The sequence below is a fragment of the Tiliqua scincoides genome, chromosome 3 (assembly GCF_035046505.1).
Source record: "Tiliqua scincoides isolate rTilSci1 chromosome 3, rTilSci1.hap2, whole genome shotgun sequence".
In the NCBI taxonomy this organism is placed as follows: domain Eukaryota; kingdom Metazoa; phylum Chordata; class Lepidosauria; order Squamata; family Scincidae; genus Tiliqua; species Tiliqua scincoides.
Genome location: NC_089823.1, coordinates 109,267,034 through 109,287,281, shown reverse-complemented (window position 1 = coordinate 109,287,281; position 20,248 = coordinate 109,267,034). Strand labels below are relative to the sequence as shown.

Here is a 20,248-nt window from a genome sequence, read left to right as displayed (position 1 = left end):
GTACCCTGTGGGGGAGATTTGGCATGTTGAGACCCTTGTGCTGGAGAAGGTCCATGCTGGCCCAATGGGTCTACTCAGATCTGTGCCAATGCAAGTCTGCATTGACCTGTGAAGATGGATCTGACCTGAGAAAGGAGTGAGAATTTGGTAGGTGCTGCTGCGACCGAAACCAATTTGCCCTTCCCTCTACCCCATCTCCTCACATTCTACCCACCACCACCTCATTCTGCCCTCTCCCCACCTCCCTCCCAGACCCCTTCATGGTCTTCCCTGATGCAGCAGACGTCTGAGGCCTGTTGCCATGCACACTCAGCTACTCACCACTTCTCCTGGTGCCAGGCCGTGCTCACTGGTACTGTCATGTCATGTTGTAATTGCATACAGTACAGCATACAGTACAGCATACACACAGTCTTCCATATAGATGGGGCCTGTGGGTTCTTGCCTTTCTAGGCACGGAAATTGGACTTTGAGCATTTAATTTTCGGTGAGCCATGCTCAATACAGCCCAAACTTATTTCCTGCCAATCCATAACATGGAGCCACGCCAACAGAGCACACACTGAATGCTACCGGGGGGGGGGGGGAACGACACCAGAAGGCCAATGACTTGGTAGGACTTCTGGTTGCCTATAGGTCTCCTTGAAACCATGCCAGCTAGGTAGCAGGCGTAAACCCGAGGAGAGGAGGGGTATGGGTTGGGCTGAAAAATAGGGGATAGGATCCAGATGCAAATTGCTACCTCCACAATCCACCCCCTCCAGTCCCCAAACAGCCCCCTGCCTTCCCCCCTGCCCCAAACCTCCCTGCTCATGACCTGCCCCCGTCACCAGCTTACCTGCTTTAGTGTCACCCAGGTGAGTCTCCCTGCTCCATTTCTGCTGGTGGCTCCCTTGCACGTAACAGCAGTGCAGCATTTATGGTGGTGCCACACTGTTTACAATAGTGGAACATGAATTCCACTCTCAGAACTTGATGATAGATTGGGTCGTCATCACTCTGACATGATTGCATGTCTTGACCTGAAAAGCATACCTCATCTACATTTTACTCATATGCTCCAATCTCTGGCATTTTTAAAATATTTATTTCTATTGCTTTCCCAGGATGAAGTACAGCCTGCTTGTTATGCTGCTGACATACTTCTCTGTATTTTTTTGTATGCTAATGCATTGGCCCCTGCTATTACACAAGCTATAAATCACTTTAGAAAATTCACAGATCTTTGTATAAATTGCAGCAATTTCTGAAGCACTGTTTAATGTGGGCCATGCATCAAAATTTCCCATGCAAATGCTCTAAAAAACCATGGGCACAAAGTAGGTGTCTTTACAGAAGAGCCCCTAGAAGTCCGACCACAGTTTTTAACTGCTTGGGTACTCCAGGAAGACATCGCTTTCTCAGGGTTTATTTACCTAAGATTTTTACCTTCTCGACAAAGCCCTTGAAGCCACTTGAAACAAATTAATAGAGAATGCAAAGCACTGGAAAATTAATCAAAAATAAGTTCAAAAGCCACAGAGTAGCAGCAGAGAATCGCATTTAAAATATCTACACCAAGTGTCTAGCACCAGGTCAAGATCAACCCAACTGAAGAAGTCAAAACACCCTTCTGAAGTGAAGATAATGTTCTTTATCAACTTTCTAAATGATGGGAGGGAGCTGGCTATTTGTGCTTCTCTAAGCAAGAAGTTCTAGAGATACAGCAGCATTACAGAGAAGGCTCTTGGCCTTGTTTGTTACACATCAAACCTTCAATGGTGGTAGTTGTATGTTGGCAACCTTCAGTCTCGAAAGACTATGGTATTGCGCTCTGAATGGTGGTTCTGGAACAGCGTCTAGTGTGGCTGAAAAGGCCGATTCGGGAGTGACAATCCCTTCCACACCGGGAGCAAGTGCAGTCTGTCCCTGGTCTGTCTCCCTGGCTATGGGCCTTCCTTCTTTGCCTCTTTGCCTCAGACTGTTGGCCAAGTGTCTCTTCAAATTGGGAAAGGCCATGCTGCACAGCCTGCCTCCAAGCGGGCTGCTCAGAGGCCAGGGTTTCCCACTTGTTGAGGTCCACTCCCAAGGCCTTCAGTTCCCTCTTGCAGATGTCCTTGTATCACAGCTGTGGTCTACCTGTAGGGCGCTTTCCTTGCACGAGTTCTCCATAGAGGAGATCCTTTGGGATCTGGCCATCATCCATTCTCATGACATGACCGAGCCAACGCAGGCGTCTCTGTTTCAGCAGTGCATACATGCTAGGGATTCCAGCTCGTTCCAGGACTGTGTTGTTTGGAACTCTGTCCTGCCAGGTGATGCCGAGAATGCGTCGGAGGCAGCGCATGTGGAAAGCGTTCAGTTTCCTCTCCTGTTGTGAGTGAAGAGTCCATCACTTGCTGCAGTACAGAAGTGTACTCAGGACGCAAGCTCTATAGACCTTAAGCTATCTGTGAATTTTCATGGAACAGGGCTTAGATTTACAGGTTTGTGATTTGCTAGCTCTCCTTGGATCCTTGGTGAAAAGCTGGTGCTACATTGATTTCCTTCCAGTCTTCTCATAAATATGATGGAAAATTACTAATTTTACTTATGAGTTCACCACTTTCATATGTGAGTTCTCTAAGCATTCCTGGATGCCTGCCATTTGGTCCCAGGGATTTGCTAATTTTTAGCATCAATTACGTTTTGAATTATTTCTTTTTCACCTGCAGTTGATACAGCTCTTTAGATGTACTTCTTGAAAGCAATGGTCCCTTGGGTGTTATTTGATAAAGATTCAGGGCCCAATCTAAAGTTGCCCTAGCACCAGTGCTGGGTGTTGTAAACATGCCATAAAGCATGTTTACAGCACCCAGTGAATAAGGAATGCTGACGCTGGACCCAAGCCAGTCAGGCGTTGAGCTCAGTGCCAGCAAGAGGAGGATGCACCGTCCCCAGGGGTAGTGAGGCCACCGGGGGTAAGTGAGGCTGCCGGGGATGGTGCAGCCTCTGGGGGGGGCGGGGGGCAGAACAAGAGCAGTGGGTGGGAGAGGAACGGGGATGGGAGAGTGATGGCACTGGCAGAGTTCTGCTCTGCTGGATACTGAACATGGAGTCTCTCAAGTCTGCGCCAGAGCAACTTTAGCTGTTGCAGACTTGAGAAACCCCATTGTGAGACTTGGGGTTTTCCCCAGGGAGGGGGATGAAAGTCCCCTTCCTCCTAGGAGACCTCTGGCTGCTTCCTGGAGCCTATTGAACACAGCTTTGGCACGACTGCTCCAGTGGGTGCTGGGAAACTCAGGATGGGGCTATCAGTATGTTCTTCAGTGGGAAAAAAGAACCAATTCAAAGCCTGTGCTATTTCCCTGTCCCCATTTAAAACTTCATTTCCATCATTGTCCCCTAATAGTTCTCTTGTGTCTTTGGCTGGCTGTCAAGTTCTCATACATTAAGACACATTTGATCATTAGTTTTCTATTTCTATAGCAAATTCCTTCATTCAAATAGCTTCTTCACTTGTAGATTTACATTTGGTTTTCCCCAGTTTATTCTCTGTGGTTTATCTTTTGTTTGTTCTCGTTTTGTAGATCTCTCACTTTTTAACAGATGCTTTCTTGTTCTTTTGTCACCTCCTGGATTTGGCTATTTAACCACCTCTGATTGGACGCAAGCGTTCATATCCCTGCAGCCTCGCCAGAGTGGGAAAGCAAGAATGAGACCTGTGAAACATGTTTCAGGATATTTGCATGGAATTGTCTTGCTGCTGTGCATTTTGGATTGGTAGCAATTACTTTGATCAAAGAATCCCCCAAGGTTTGTGTCTGATTTTTTGGCCTTTGCTTAATCTGCTACAACAGCACATTGAAAATTAAATATCTACTTGGCAAGCTAATTACGAAGTTTATATGATAAATTTCTTTTTTTTTTAACCGCTTTATCATTTGGAATATTTAACCATCAATTATGTATTCCAAATGTAAAGTAGTTTATTTCGCAGATTCCCCAGGCATGCATCTAAAATCTAAATTGCCCAAATTTTGCTGAAAAGGCACCTCATCAAAATATATAATAATAATAATTCTTTAAGCTGCAGAGGAACAGGTGGAATTGCTGAGGCAAGTTCTGGGCCTGCAGGGAGTTGTCTGTGGCCAGTAAAGCTTTCCCAAAGATGTGGAGGGGAAGTGTTTTGCATAACTCCAGCACATCTATGCCAGATCCAAAGGTATACCAGATGTACCTAACACTAGTGTTGCTGTTCAACCTGAAGGCAGGACAGGGCAACATCAGACCATGCAGGGGTACTGTCAAGGGTGAGTGAAGCTCCAGGTCTTTTTCTAAACCTGGAGCAGTGATGTCATCAGCACAAGCATTCAGGTGCTGCCTTTGAAGCTTTTTTCAAAGGAACTTAGGAGCAGCAGCAGGAGGCAAATTGGGGGAGAAATTGCCTAGGGGAATATTAAATGTCAAGGTCATAATCCTTCCCATACTCCAAAATGATATGTAGCCAATAAAGGCGAGTATCCTGTGCAAATGAACTTGGGACTAAATCCTGCTGAACACAGTGGGAATTACTTCTAGCCAACAGATGCTGGCGAACACTTTTACAGCTCAATCCTATCTAAATTCCCACATGGTATTGCAGCTGCACTGATATGGGCTACACTGTATCCTGCAAGGGAATTTTGGCTGCTGGAGTGTATTTATTCGTTAGGACCCAATTCTATCCAATTTTCCAGTGCACTTGCAGACATGCCAATGGGCGTGCAGTGCATCTTGTGGTGGGGAGGCAATTAGAGAGGTCTCCTCAAGGGAACATTTATTCCCTTACCTTGAGGCTGCATTGCAGTTGCACCAGTGCTGGGAAGTTGGATAGGATTGGTATATCAGTCTTTTGTTCCAGGGATATCAGATATAACTGTCTTTGTTCCTTTCCTTAGAGCAAGGCATACTGATTGTTGGGCATGGAGTCACAATGGCACTGACAGCTGCCCAAAGCCAAGGAAAGGATGGTCTTCTGCTGTGTAATAATAATATGAGGATAATATAATATGAGGATCGGGCATTTGAAGACTTTCCTCCCAAGTGAAATATTGGACATTTCTCAACCATTATTTTTCTTTCTCTCCATTCCCAACAGTTTCTTTCCCACCCAACAGTTCCTTTCCCACCCATGCTGGTTAAATAATTCAGGAGAAGGTGAACAGAGAGGCTTATGAAGGTTTCATAAAGATGATTCTGCTTCCTTGGCAAGCTATTCAGTTTGCACAGAAACAATATGTAAGGTATCTCTGATGCGATCAGAAGCTTTTTATTAGTTACATTCCATCTCATTTTGTTTGCTTATCAATGTTTGAAAACTATCAACTAGAAAAAGTATCTAATAATCTGCATTTAATATATATGAATAAGATCCTACAACAAACACAACTAGAAGAAAAATATAACAAGGAACCCACCACAAAATGAAAGTACGCAATGCTTTCTGAAATCAAATCCAACTTCTGTTGCCTCTTATGTTCCTCTTCATGTATTACTTTATGCCACTCCAGAGATCTTTGCAGAATGCAAGAGAGGGGGATTATGTGAATGCTATCCATACAGTTTGACTTCCAGTCAAGGTTGTTGATAATGCTATGGGCAGTATCCACATGACATGTATACTCCTTTGCAGTGGGATCGCAAGGGGGGTACCAGGTGACGAGCAAGGGAGGGTGACACGCACGGGTGGGAGGGTGACATGCTAAAATCACGGTGGCTAGGAATAATCCCATCATGTTATATACCATTGGATGCAGAATTTCCAGCAGAATGCAATGAAGAAAACCGGAGTGAAATATCTCCTTTCTATCAAAAGGTATTGGCAAAAAACCAGAAAACAAAAAATGCATGGGCCCTATGGAAAGTGAAACTGAACCGTATCGTGTGTTTACTCGTGAGTAGGCAAACTTGCCTTAGTCCATAGGAAAGGGCAGGCTGAGAGGAATCCAACAACACCAGAAGGGTCCTGATCCAATTAATGCAGCCCCCCAAAAACACCTGAGAAGAAGGTCCCTCCGTTCAAGCTGGCGAATGTATTGAGCTTTATAGAAAGTGAAACTAAGCCATATGGTTGCGTTTACTTGCGAGTAAGCAAACATGCCTTGGCTCGTGGTCAGGACAGGCAAAGGTGAATGTGAGGCCACCAGAATGGTGCTAATCTGATGGGACTGGAGCTCAACATATGCTCCAGAAGGTAGCTGTCCCCCCCCCCCAAATAAGGCAGAGGTTTCAGCTGGTAACGTTTTCTATTTTAGACTTGTAAAACCAGGTGGGTCCTGATAGTGATATGCTTGAAATATAAGAACTTATATTGAACTGGGTAGTGGGTAGGGCTGAAAATCTTACTGATTTTGGGCGGGGGGGGTGTAGGCAGGCTACAGAGAAAATTCACTTGGTGGAACAGGCTGGCTTCACCTTGTTTAATTATTTGTTTTACTTTAATTTAATTATTTATAATAATTTATTTTAATTTGATTTATGATGTCACTTCCAGCCATGACATCACTTCTGGTGGGTCCTGGACAGATTGTCATTCTAAAAAGTGGGTCCGGGTGCTAAAGGTTTGAGAACTGCTGCAATAAGGTGTTAGTAAGTTGATACCCTCGGGGAGGGGGGGTGACACCATTAGTGACCAAAATCACACTTTGGGAGAATAATTCCATCATGTATCAATCAATGTGTAATTTCATGCAGAATGCAATGAAACAAACCACGTTGAAATATCTTTATTCTATCAAAAGGTACAGCCAAAAACACAGTGGGGGCAGGTTGATGGTATATCACCACACCCACCACCTGGGGTGTTGCCCCACCCACTGCATGGGGTGACACGCTGGCCTCCTGCATTGCGTGACGCAAACCCTAGTGATGCCACTGCTCCTTTGGATATGATCATTCAAATGTGGGAGAGAGTAGCAAGGATGGATCAAACCATAGACAGTCATACTACTTCTATAAAATGTTTGAGGTCCTAGTTAGGAATATGAATACATTGCCTACCTGCTCCCAGTTCAGCTGAGTCTGATTTTCTTCAATTGTCTCTTCTTAGGTATGTTTATTTGTACTTTGTTTTTTTTAGCGCACTAAAACATTTTTGTTACTCCTCTGGTTCCTATCTTTTGTTTCATTAACCTGGTATGCCTTTTGAGCATTACACCTGCAAACGTCTAGCAAAAAAAGGGGAGGAACATATGCAGGTAATATGAAATATGGTCATTTTGTTGTTATTCCACTCTACGGAGTTCTCTGAACAGATCTGCAAATCCATTGGAGCTTTAGGATGGCATCTTATTATATTGCAAGAACTTATACCAATATAACTTTTCCAACTATGGAAATTATACATATCTTCCCAGAATATATCTTCAAATGCCTGCCCTAGTGACTATATATAATTTGTCCTTTAGTTTCAACTAATTCATTTTCACATCCCAAGTTTATTTCCAGTGAGGCTCCTGTGATTTGTAGTTAACCAGCTCAACTTTGTTTAACCCACCAGTGAAATAAACCGCCTTCATAATTGGGGAAATGGACTTTATGCTTCTTCACACATTTTGCAGTATAACTGGCATTGGTTTTTAAAACGTACGCAAGCCAGGGTGGGGGAGAACCATGTGTGCTCAGGGATCCTTTGTAGGCACAGCTTTGTGATTCGTTGAGGTACAAAAGAGGGAGACATGGATGGAAGATGCAACAACAGGATTCATTGTAGTGATTCAAGAGAAGGAACAAAAAATGGTGCCTAAAAATGGAAAGATAATAATCAAATGGTGGTAAGAGATGGGCAGCCCAATCCTAAGCTTCCTGGCACCAACTGGAGCAGTGGTGCTTAAGCGGCTACCATTTGCATTACTGCCACTGATACCATCTTTCAGCTTCCTTGGCCTCCTTTCACAGGGGTTGGCAGTGAGGAAACTAACAGGCCAATCCTGAGCTGCCCAGCTGCAGCGGTGTCGAAAATGGCTGCTGCCTCACCCTATGTGTTCCAAGCAGCTGCTGCTGACTCCTCAGGAGAAGGGAGCTTTCATCCCCTTTCCCCAGGTAAAGCGCGTAGCCCTGCAATGGGGCTACTTGATTCTACAGTGACCCAAAGTTCAGCATAGAATCAAGAGCCTCCGTGTCAGGCAGCCAGCCAGACACGGAGGCTCTGGATCCAGAGAAGTGAATCTCCATCAGTTCCACCTCCCTCCTGCCCAACTCCCTTCCCCGGCATGCCTCCTCCCCGCCTCTCCACACCCTCCCTCTACTTCCCCCCATCCTGGAATGCCTCCTCTCCACCTCTGCCAATGCCTCCACCTACTTCTCCACTGCTTGGTGGTCCATGCAACCTTCAAGCAGCAGAACTCCAGCACTTTACCAGTGCTCGCCCAGCACTCGTCCGGTGTTGGCCAGTGCTGGGCTAGCACCGATGGTGAGTCAGCGTACAAAGTTTAGGATTGGCCCCTAAGTGAATTATAAAGTTGGAGGGCTCAGGCGGGCAACTGTTTCCCCTCTGCGGTTACAGGGCTAGGAAAAGACAACATTGCTAGCTCCTTTCTCTCTTTCTCTTTTTGGCCATAAATAACAAATTCAAGTCTGTGGGCAAACCTGGGAGGGGGTGCAATAACCCTTCATGATGCTGACAAATTTAACATTATCAGGAAATATAAATTTTGGTGGCTCATAATTCTCACCCCACTGGCATCATGGGGGTGTGCAATCCAATTTTGTTCAGAATTTGATATGGAATAAACCAAGCAGTTCTGTAAAGTTTTGACAGAAATAGTTGGGTTTTCCAAGAGCAGTAATGACCCTAACGAACATCGTTAGCTGTATCGCTGGCAATTTTTGCGGCCTCATTTTCAAGAACGGAACATATTGTTTTCAAACTTGTCTCCATGATGGTATGTCTTCATTAGAAGAATGTCTGTCTGTTAAGTGGCAAGATTTGGGAGCGGCAGAAGAATTTCTCTTCCCTGAATGGACTTATTTAAAGCAATCCTTGAAGGAATGCAACAGAAAGCGATATGTTGGGGGAAAGGCAATGAAGCACACAGATTGCTTTCTTCAAATAAGTTGCCAAGGGTAGTTTAGCTTTTGTAAACTGGGAAATAGATTCCAGGAGAATTGTTACTGCGGAATCCAATGTCAAATACCAGGTCAGTGGAGTGTGACTGTCCTCCAGGGCCACAAATGTCAACACAGTGAAGAAGTTTAGAAACTAGAAGTGAACTGTGTTTAGATCATTTTAGGGGTTCTAAATTGGGGTTCTTAATGCAGATGTGTTTTCCATTTGTGCACCAAATGAACTGCTGGGGTGTTTTCCTTGTCATTAAGACTGTAGGGCTACATTCATCTGCACACATAGGGTAACTCTGTAAACAGAGCATTTTTACATGCAAACTTTCCTGAACTTGTTTCGGAACACTTGTTTGTTCTCATTTTAGTTTGTTCTCATTTACTTGGCACCTTTTCATTGATGTAAAGGCAATTTTGTGAAAAGCAATTTGTTGGGTCACCTATGGTGAGTGTGTGTTGCCACAGGTCACAAGACAAGCAGGGAAACTTACAAAAATTTCTCCCACTTCCCTGCCTTAGCTCACAATAATATGTTTGGACTACATAGGTAAGTGCTCACATTTTACCTTACCAAACTTAGGCAGATATGTGCATGTGTGTGTACTAATGACAGACACACAGTATTTTGGTGAAGGCCCTCTTATTACATGTCTGGGGGTTTGATTGTAGTGTAAAGGACACACTTGAAGCACCATGAAAACCTGCAAACAAGATTTGGATATGAACAAAATACTAGAGCAGGGTTTCGCAAACTGTGGGTTGTGACCCCTTGGTGGGTCGTAGCCTGATGTCCAGTGGGTCCTGGATTGGGTTCTCCCACGTTGGAGCCCTCCAGATGCAATTGGCGGGCGTTCCAGGCCTCCACAAGCCTCCAGAAGCAGCCAGAAAGCACTTCTGGTTTACTTCCAGGTTCATGAAAGTGACTTCCAGATCCTTCCAAAGAGGATATTTGGAAGGATATATCTGCGGAGGTCCAGCGCAGAAGAAGGAGGTGGGTTATGGTGCCCTTTGCTGTAAAACAGGTGGGTCAGAGAGGGGAAGTTTGAGAACCCCTGTACTAAAATAATTTGAATGAGGCTAGAAGCATCAGAGCTTCTTGCTTCACATCTGGTGCAGAGTGGGTCTTTTCTGCCACTTCCACTCCCTTGGATTATCCCATCAAGTGTCAAGAGAGTGAAGATCTGATCCATGCAAGGGGCAGAAGTAACAAGATCAGAAACTTCAAGGCCCTCTCACTCTTCTGGTGACAAGATCAGGATGTCCTAGTAATTTTTATTCAGGTCAAACATCCTCTTATGAGCCAGCCCTTCCCAGCAGGGGCTAGCTCTGTTAAAAATGAAAGCACCAGCCATCTGTTCAGGCCCAGAAATCCTCGCTTGCAGCACTATGCAATGATCGGTTGGTTTGGCTATTGTGAAGAGCCCTACATGCATAGGAGTTTCATTGCCAGCTATGGCAGGTAAGGTTGCCAACTCTGACTACAGCTACTCACGGAGATTCTTTTCCTACATCATGTTATGTCATTAAACTAAGAAGGCCGTTAAAATCTCCAGAATTGTTTTCTGTAGTCTCCCAGATTATAGTTCCGGGAAACTTTACGCCAGTTCTGGAAGTTTGGTTACCCTAATGTTGCCTGACAAGTATTTTTATTTCTTATTTAATGCACAAGGTGTATGACAGATATACACATGTGTACATGGCACTGAAAGAATATGAGGAGAGCATGACCCAAGCCAATATTGCGACCTAGAAAATGGTTGGCAACCTTCAGTCTTGAAAGACTATGGTATAAGCCTACAGTACCCGGTATTCCCAGGCGGTCTCCCATCCAAGTACTAATCAGGCCTGACCCTGCTTAGCTTCCGAGATCAGACAAGATCGGGCATGTGCAGGGTAGACTGGCAAGAGGCCTCAGAACTCATAAGCCAAGAGAAAGGCCACATTTTAATTTACCAGAAGAATCACATAGCTGCCCCCACTCTGAAGTGCCACTAGGCTGGCTGTGTATGCTTGGGGTCTGAGTCATTCAGGGTCTAGTCATAGTGAATAGATTGCATTGCTTTTTATTGCTGATTTTCCCTCCCTACTATTGTATTACAACTCCCATAATAAAAGTTTCTGTTGTTGCGCCATTACACTCCCTTCTGTCTTTCTTATCTGTCAAAACACTGAGTTGTGCCACTGGCCATTGGATTTGGCAGCAGAGGACCTAGCATTGTTTGAACGGGCCAGATGCTCCGGGTACTGGGTCCGCTCGCCTCTAGGATCATGCGGGAAGCCTCACTGAGGTTCCCGACATGGTTGGAAATGGCATTCCAGTTTTTTGGAAGTGCAATTTAAGTGTGGGTTTTAATAAGAATGGATATTTAATCCATTTAATAAGAATGGATATTGGTTGTATCAAGTGTTATTTTCCAGGATATTTAAAGAATAATTTAGTACTTGGCATGATTTTGTGGGGCAAGAAAGTGATACACCATTACCTTTCTTAATACAATAAGAACAGTCAAATCATTAAGGCCAAGTAATTATCTTAATGTAGTTAGTTGGGGTATTTTCTTATTGGTACTCAGACACAAGACTGTGTTAGAAAATGAGTAGCCACTGAGGGTGTGTGTGTGTGTGTGTGTGTGTGTGTGTGTGTGTGTGTGTTTAAAGCATTGGTGAAATTAATTTAGCAAAATATGTCAGTTAATTATTAATGTACTTTTGGGCAAATGAACAAAAAAATGAACCAAAAAATGAGTACGATAACTAGACCAGACTTAGTCTTATCTAGACTTAGACCTATTAATTCTTAGTATATTATGTTGTCAAGAGCCTATGTTAGGATGCTGTGATGGGTCATATGTACGCTCAGTTGTATACTATGAATGTATTGTCATTTTATGCTGGTCGGTGACCGTAATAAAAGTAAACTAAAAAAAAAAAAAGGGTACCAAAGCAGTGAACAAAAAAACAAAAGTACCAAAGTGGTTAATGAAGTATAGGTGTGGGGGGGGGGGGGGTGAGAGTTAAAGAATTTCTTTCAATCATGTGATATTGAAGAAGAAGAAATGAAGTGTATTGGAAGAATTATTTAAAAGTTTTGACTGAGGAAAACTTTAGCGATATGGTGATTATATTCAAGTCCTGGAAAATTCTTGGGAGTTCTCCATCAGAATCCATTTTGGGAGCAAGAGGTGGCAGTGCTCCCCATCCATCATCGGACCCCACCATGGCTGCAGGAGCAGGTAAGGCAGCAGTGGTGGTGGAGAGGGAAGGAACTGGGTCAGGGAGGCTGCAGGGGGTGTGTGGCACAGATCCAAGCTGACCCAAGCAAGAGGCTAATGGAGAGGGTAAGGGGATTTAAACCTCCTTTTCCCTCTGAAGCCTCCCAATCTCCCTCCCACTGGATAAAGTGAGTTCTTTTTTAGCACAGCTGCACCACTGGGAGGGAAAGATACAGTTGGGTTTACAGAGGCTTAAGTGATTGTGGGTGAAAAAGTACTTGTACATAGCTCTGTTTGGACAAGCATGAAAGTGAAGGAGGGAAAGAGACCAAGTGAGAATCAGGTTGCCTGCTGGGCTGAGTTTCTGCCAGAGATGACCCATTAGGAGAGGAGACAATTAGAGTGAGGTTTAAAACAGACACTGGGAAATGAAGGGTTTCAGAAGGAATGGGGAGTTGTTAGGAGAGTTAGAGGGAGAGAAGTAAAGAGAAATTACCTGTTCATAGTCTCTTGGGTAGACTGGGGCATGATGTCCTTCTGCAAAATGGGGCCAGGTGGCAAGGCTTCATATGGAGAAAAAAGAAAAATGCACCATTAAAGGTGTCCTTTGGTGGGCAGGGAAAGTAGCTGCTCTGTAGGTGAGGGAAGGTACTGAGGCAAAAATAGTTGGCAACCTTCAGTCTCGAGAGACTATGGTATAAGCCTACAGCACCCAGTATTCCCAGGTGGCCTCCCATCCAAGTACTAACCAGGCCTGACCCTGCTTAGCTTCCAAGATCAGATGACATTGGGCATGTGCAGGGAGGCTTTCGAAGCAGGAAAAGTCTCACCAAAAATGGATAGAATTGACATCTCTAGTTAAAGAAGAAGTCATCAAAATGAACAAGGTGGACACCTTCAGAAGGGAAGAAATGCCAAATGTATGCCCCTCCCAGGGCAGGGGTAGTGGGACTATGGACAAGGAATGCAAAGACATTCTGAGGTGATTAATAGTATGTGGAACATCTCCTAGATGTGCAACCAAGCGTTTCCTGGGCTTGGTTTTTATGGTGAGTTTTTATGGACTGAGTTTTTATGGTGTGGGCACCGTATACTGAGTTTGAGTTTTTATACTGAGTTTGATTTTTTATACTGTGTATATTGAGTTTTGATACTGTGGCACCAAGGCTTGATTATACTCCAATCTGAGAGGTTCGGGGGGGGGGGGGGTTGGTTGCACAGTGAGGCTGCACCCATGCTTAGGTTGTTAATGAGAAATGTAACCTGGAGTAGGAATCTGAAAAAAACTGTCCAGGTGGCCTGGCCACTGGGCAGTGAGGGTTAATTAATTATGCAGGAAGACCTGTGCTAGCAGAAGAGATTATGTCAATGTGGGGAACTTGAATTTTCAGAACTTTAGAGGAGGGTGACACACAGATGCCCTGCAGGACTACGGCTTTGGGCTCTGATCAATGCCCCTTAATTAGCATGATCTTGATTAGAGGGAATCATGCTTCACCCTTTCCAGAGCAAAGTCCTGGTTGACTCTCAGGTGCCTGATAGGCATAACTTTGTTCTTCAGAACCTGTGGAGCAAGCCAGACAAGGCAAAGGCAGGGTCCAGCTGTTCAGGGCACCTCTGCCAGTCTGCTGCCTATGCCAGCTCACCAACTCCTTCAGCCAAGCTCTTGGTCTTACCACTCATCTCCATAGCCTCTAGAGAAAATCAAAAAGGGAGGCTGCAGCATCAGGACAACCTATTGCTACCACCACTGCTCTCAGTAACTGGGGGAGCACCCAATGCTGTATGACAGGTAAGATGGAGGCATAATAGCTGCTCATGCAGTGAATGAGTGCAGGACACTGCCTATGCCAATCCATTCCCGAGATGGGTGCTTCACCATGACTCATTGATGAGACTGACAGCAGGAAGGCAAGCTGCAATCCAAGCGCCACCTTTTGGCTGACAGGCAGAACTGCAGCTGGTTGGGTCAGAAGGCATGAAAAGCGGAACTGAAACACTTCAGATTGACTGCAGATTTTTCTACCAGTTTTTGTCAAAGGCATAACATCGTTCTCTTAATTTTTCTCTAGCTCAAACATTTCTTGCTGTCACTGATTCAAATGGGATGGCTTCAGAAAGCACCCTGTTTTGCTTGAGCAGGCTGAGAGGAAAAAAGTTCTGAAATTTATTGCCGTCTTGCAAAGTTTATGACACAATGAGTTCTAAATACTGCAATCCTGTTTTCATGAATACTAAATTACAAAACCATTGCTGTTTGCAGACTGTCATGCCCTGCTGTAATGAAAGCTATCCTGATATAAATTGCATTTTATCAGTGTTAATCAAGGATCATCATATTTGATTACAAGGGTGTTTTTTTTTTCTGTTCGTCTCCAGTTTATTTTTTTCCCATCAGTCAACACTGATGTTTGCTTTTATTCAAAATGCAGAACAGTTTCTGATGAAGATTTACAAGAAGGAAGGTATCAGGTTTTGTAACTCGTGGTTAGTGTGAGTAGCATGTAGAATGTGAATAACTTCTAATAGTTGCATACATTCCCAGGGACAGATGCACAATCTGACAGCATGAGCAGGAGATCTTGCACACACTCAGTGGAATAGCTAAATGGCAACGTGCAGGCACTCACCAAACCAAAGGGCTTCTCCAGCATGTTGCTGCCCATAATGGCTTTGACAGCGAGTGGAAGGGGCTGCTTACAGTGCTGCATTTTGCTCCCCCGGCCATGCTATGCACATGCCTGTTAAACAATATTCTTATGGCTAAAGGCCAAAGATTGTTGTTGTTTTTTTAAAAGGCAGATTGCTTGTGAACATAGCCCAGGATGTAAAGGTAATGTCTCCTCAATGGAAATAAATGACTTAGGGAGATGGAGATTTCTTTTGCGCATTATAGTTTAGAGGATGTGACTCATCTTGAGCTAAGGGAGGGGGCTGATGCTTAGGTGTTCATATGAAGAAAATAGTAATTTGCAATTTGGGAGAGTCAGAAGCACAGAAAGAAAGAGCCGTCCGGAGTTGGAAGCACCTCTTTGGATGCAGGATTTCTTTGGAGACCTCATATATGTGCTCTCTAGTAGAAGTGTACTGGCTGTTTGCCTCCGCTTGTAGACTGCTATTGTGTATTTGTAAATCAAGCACATATTACTAAACTGCCAGAAGTCTCAGCACTCAGGGAAGCAACAAAACTCCCCAGTGATGTTGGCAAATGAATGGAACTGAAAAGTAACAAGTGTACACAGGCAAATTCTATTGTGTGTATAGGAAACAGGACCCAATCCTATTGTAGCTCAATGCCGGAGCTGAGCTCCAGTGCCAGTATTGAGCTCCAGCGCTGGGTGTTGTGAATGTGTTTACCGCATACTCTGTGCAGGTAGCGTCTATGCAAGCCCAGTGCCAGATGGATGCCACCCAGAACAAGGGAAGAGTTCCAGGTAGCAGTAAGGTCTGTTGGGGTGGAGAGGAGGCATTTCGGGCAGGGGGAAGAACCAGGGTGGGAGGGGGTGGACAGGTGGAACCCTGCACCACCATATCCTATCCTCCATGTCAGGCTGAAAAGCCCGATGCGGGGTCTCTCAAGTCTGCTCCAGCAAAACAGCTGGTGCAGACTTGAGAAGCTCCATTGAGGGGCTTGGGGCTTCTCCCAAGGAGACACTGGTGGCCCTGGTGGAGTTGCTGGATACAGCAGTAGCCCCAACCCCTTTGGGCTGCCCATGTAGTGACCAAAGGCACAGCTCAATGCTTTGGCATATGACTAAGAGCAAGGGTAGGTGAAGATGCAACAACAAAAATTTTACTGTGAATATAGTGCTACAATTGCAGAGATGAGTATATGTGGTGGAAGCAATGAAAGGAGAAAGGAGGGACAGAATGAAATCAATAGGTTTATTCAGGGGGAACTAGGGCTGGAAGACCAGGGATTTGCAGTAGCAGGAGAAGAGGGAAACTGGGCAAGAAGTGTGAAAAAAGCAGAGGCATAGCTATGTCATTTGACACCTGGGGCCCATAAATTCGTGTCACCCCATATGACTTAATTAATTAATTATTAATAATTAATTATGATATTGTTAATTAATTATTAATTGTATAGCTTAATTAAATAATTCACTTTTAATACCACCCTTCCTCTAAGCAGCTCCGGGTGGTGTACATGGTTCCTCCCCTTATTTTGTCCTCACAACAAGCCTGTGAGGTAGGTGTGACAGAGACAGTAATAGTCATGACAAGGAATGAATAATAATAACGGCCAGAAAAATAAATGCAGTGAATATTTCCCCGCAAGCAATGGATGAAATTCTGCATTAAATGGTATAACATGATGGTATTATTCCTAAAAGCCATGATTTCCAGAATTGTGGTCACTAGGATGTCACCGCCCCCGCCCCCTGGATGTCTCATTGGCCTGTTTTGAGTTAAGACAGTGATTCTCAAGCTTTTCACACTGGGACCCACTTTTTAGAATGAAAATCTGTCCAGGATCCACCGGAAGTGATGTCATGGCTGGAAGTGACATCATCAAGCAAAATAAATTAATTATAAATAATTAAATTAAAGAAAAACAGATAAATAAGGGAAAGCCAGCCCTGTTTCACTAAGTGAATTTTCTCTGTAGCCTACCTGCAATAACACCCCCCCCATACACACACAGATAAACCAGTGAGATTTTCAGCCCTCCCCAGTGCCAACCTTACCAACTCAAGCCTCTGTTTTATTCTTTTGGGGGGGGGGCTGCCTTCTGGAGTATTTGTTGAGCTCCACTTTCATTAGATGGGGGACCATGCAGCTAGCCTTGCATTCCCCTTTCCCTGACTTGATCAGGAGCCAAGGCACATTTGCTTACTTGCGAGTAAACGCAACCCTATTTTTGGCAATAACTTTTGATGGAAAGGAGATATTTCAATCTGGTTTTTTTATTGCATTCCGCTGGAAATTCCTCATCCAACAGTATATGGCATGATGGGGTTACGCCTAACCTTCACGTTGTTAGTGATGTTGGGGCATTTGTGGTGTTACACCCCCCCAAGGGTGGTACCCGGGGTGGTCCGCCCCCCGCCCCCGCTAGCTACGCCACTGGAAAAAAGAAAGAGGGCTTCCAAAGTTCAAGGTATGGTGACAATGAAATTATTATCAAACCAATATATGTTTGTGATGTGTAGATATGGCTCCCCTACACACAAAACACACCAGCTATTCACACAATATTGTTCTCCATGATATTGGAGCATCATGATATTAGCATCATTGGGTGAGAATGTCAATGAACAAAATTCAAACATACTTTGAAGGTAAGGAGAGATTTTACAACGTCTAGTTGAAATAAGATGTAAAGACAGATCACAAAATGAGATATGCTATAGGGCCTTAATGGTTCCTCTACCAGTCCCATCTCTAAAAACAGTGGAGAGTTCACCAAGAAAAATGAAAGCAACCGTGCTGAGTGTCTACTTGTAATTTGGAGCTTCAGTTTCTTCTCTCCTTCAATCTGTGACGTGTTAAGTTTCCCTTAACAGAAACTGTCTCTAGTTGGGGTGTTTATAAGTTGATCTCAGTATGAGTGAACCTGTTGACAGTATGATCGTATGCTCTACTTTTGTTTGATTCAGGGCACAATCCTGCCTCGCCCTTGGGCTGGCACAATTCTCGTACGCTGGCCCAGGAGGGTCACAAACATGCCATAAAGCATATTTGCTCCTCCTTGACAGTCAGCTAGGCTGGCGCACAGAGGCTGAATTCAGTCTCCGCAACAATGGAGGGAGTGAGCCTTGCATCTGCTGAGCTTGGCTGATACAAGGTTCTGTGGAGGGAGGGGAGGAGGTGGGAGGAAGGCATTCCAGGGCAGGGGGCGGGCAGGTGGGCAGGCGGGGAGTAAAAGGCAGGGTTGGGATCCGGCTGTTATGTCAGATCCTAGCCCTCATACCCGTGCAGCACGGAGCAGCTTCAAGCCATTTTGGACTTACACCACCTCAAGAGGTGGCACAAATCTGAGGAGACCCATAGGGGCTGCAGTGGCTTACCCAGGGATAAGGGGAAGAGTTTCCCTTTACCTGCAGCTGAGTCACTTTGCAGCCCTGTCTTGTGCTGGATACAGCGCAAGTCTCCTGGTTTGCCTGTTCCAGCACAAGATAGGATTGCACTGTCAGAGTGTTTGGGGAAAAAAGGTTTCAACATACTAAAAGATGTTTTTTAATCCAGTTCACAAAACGCAATAAAAGCAGTAATGCTGAGTGCCTACTTGAAATTCTCAGCTTCCAATTCTTCTCTTTCATAATGCCTTTATTTCAGATCCCATTGTTATTACCAAATTAGTATGTATGCCAGAAGAGGATTTTTTAAAAATATACGCACAAAGTCACACATGCAAATTATATGATTTCTTTACTTCGATGAAAAGACATAGCTAAAACTGCAGTAACTGGCAATGGAAAATAGTTTTTATGACTTCCCATTCATTTTTCAGATTCTTTCCATGACTACCAATGTATTATAATACATTTAGACTGGACAACTGCCAGATATGAAGTCTTGAAATTGAGCTGCTTGAGGCTTTATTACAGCGCTCTACTCCACAATAGGGTTGGGATGTGTGCTCTTCCTTCACTTCAGAATGCCTAGGCGATGGTGCACATGCACCTTCGCCCACCTGCTACATCCATCAGGCCCCTCAGCTACTCTCCAGTCTACCCCACTGCATTACCATTGTCACTTTATCTTTCTCTGAGTCATTTTTTTTAAAGTAGAGCACAGAGAAAAAGGAAGTGTGAGCCACTCAAGGCCACCACTCTTTCCAACTGTGATGTCCATGTCCAAGGCATCCCCCCGTGGTATTGACTTACCCGCTTCGTCCAGCCCGGTCCTGTCTCTCCAGACTCAATGCGAAGAACGGGGGACTTACTTTCTTTAATTTGGTTGTGGTCTTTACATTCATTGAGGGGTCTTGTTCCCTCACAAGAACCCCATACCCCAGGTACAGTCTCAATAACAGTCTTTCCACAGTCCAGGACTCAAGTGGCCAGTCGCCTCAAGAGCCTTTATCTCCCCCCTCAGTTCTCACCACGAAAGGTGTCTGGTGTGGGGTGTTCTCCGTAGGTCAGATCTGGAGTTCTGGGCTTCTCTTGGTAAGGAGCTGAGTCCAGTGGTTGTCCTCCTTTCCCCTTGATTCTCACCAGTCGTCGGTTCCAGCCAGGAGTTGTTCCTGAAGTCTTCTGGACTGGGATCCTCTCCCCAGCCTATGGGCAGCCCCTTCCTCAAGGGGCTGGAGTATTGGACCCTTCCCTGCTTTTGGCTGTCTTCTAGTTGTGAGAGTTGTGAGGTACCTCCTTTCTCCCTTCTCTTCCCCTCCCTATCTGCCTTCTCAGGGAGCTCAGGAAGGTGCTTCCTTCCACTGTCTCTTCCCTTCTTCTTATCCCTCTAGCCAGACCTCTTAGCCCTGCCCCTTCCTTCCCCCACCTGGGACCTAGATCTCCTGTGATCTCCTCCTCCCTCCTCCCTGCCGGCTCCACCCTTTCTTTCCCCAAAGGTTGATGCACCTGGGCTTTCTGGTCTCTGAGGAGGCCTCTGCCTTGTCCCAGAGGAGAGGTGCCTGGTCCTCACTCTTCCCTGGTCTTCCAAGGGTCGGTATACCCCTTTTCTCTGCTTTCCACCCTTTTTCCTCCTGTTCCCATGCTGGGTTTTGCTTCTCCTGGTCCCCCCCCCCCGTGACACCAACCCATACACTTCCTGCTTTCTAAAAAGAGCTCATGGAGTGGAGAGTGTCTTTGTTGACACTAGGAACCACAAGGTATATTGAACTGTAAAAGCTGTGCCTAACATTGGATCAAAGTGGGTTTGAAAAGCATACCGGGCGTAATCCAAACTGCACTCTGAGCTGATGCAACTCCCTTGTGTGTCAAGCACTTTTGCACCACTCCGGGGGAGGGAAGGTCAGTGCATGGATGTACACTGGCCTCCCTGCACTGACCTGAGCTCCAGGGATGGCGAAT

General features: G+C 45.0%; 1 pseudogene; it reads right to left on the bottom strand.

The window, feature by feature from the left end:
* Nucleotides 1-10,848: 10,848 nt before the first annotated feature.
* LOC136646190 (5S ribosomal RNA) lies at nt 10,849-10,967 on the bottom strand (annotated as a pseudogene).
* Nucleotides 10,968-20,248: the final 9,281 nt, after the last annotated feature.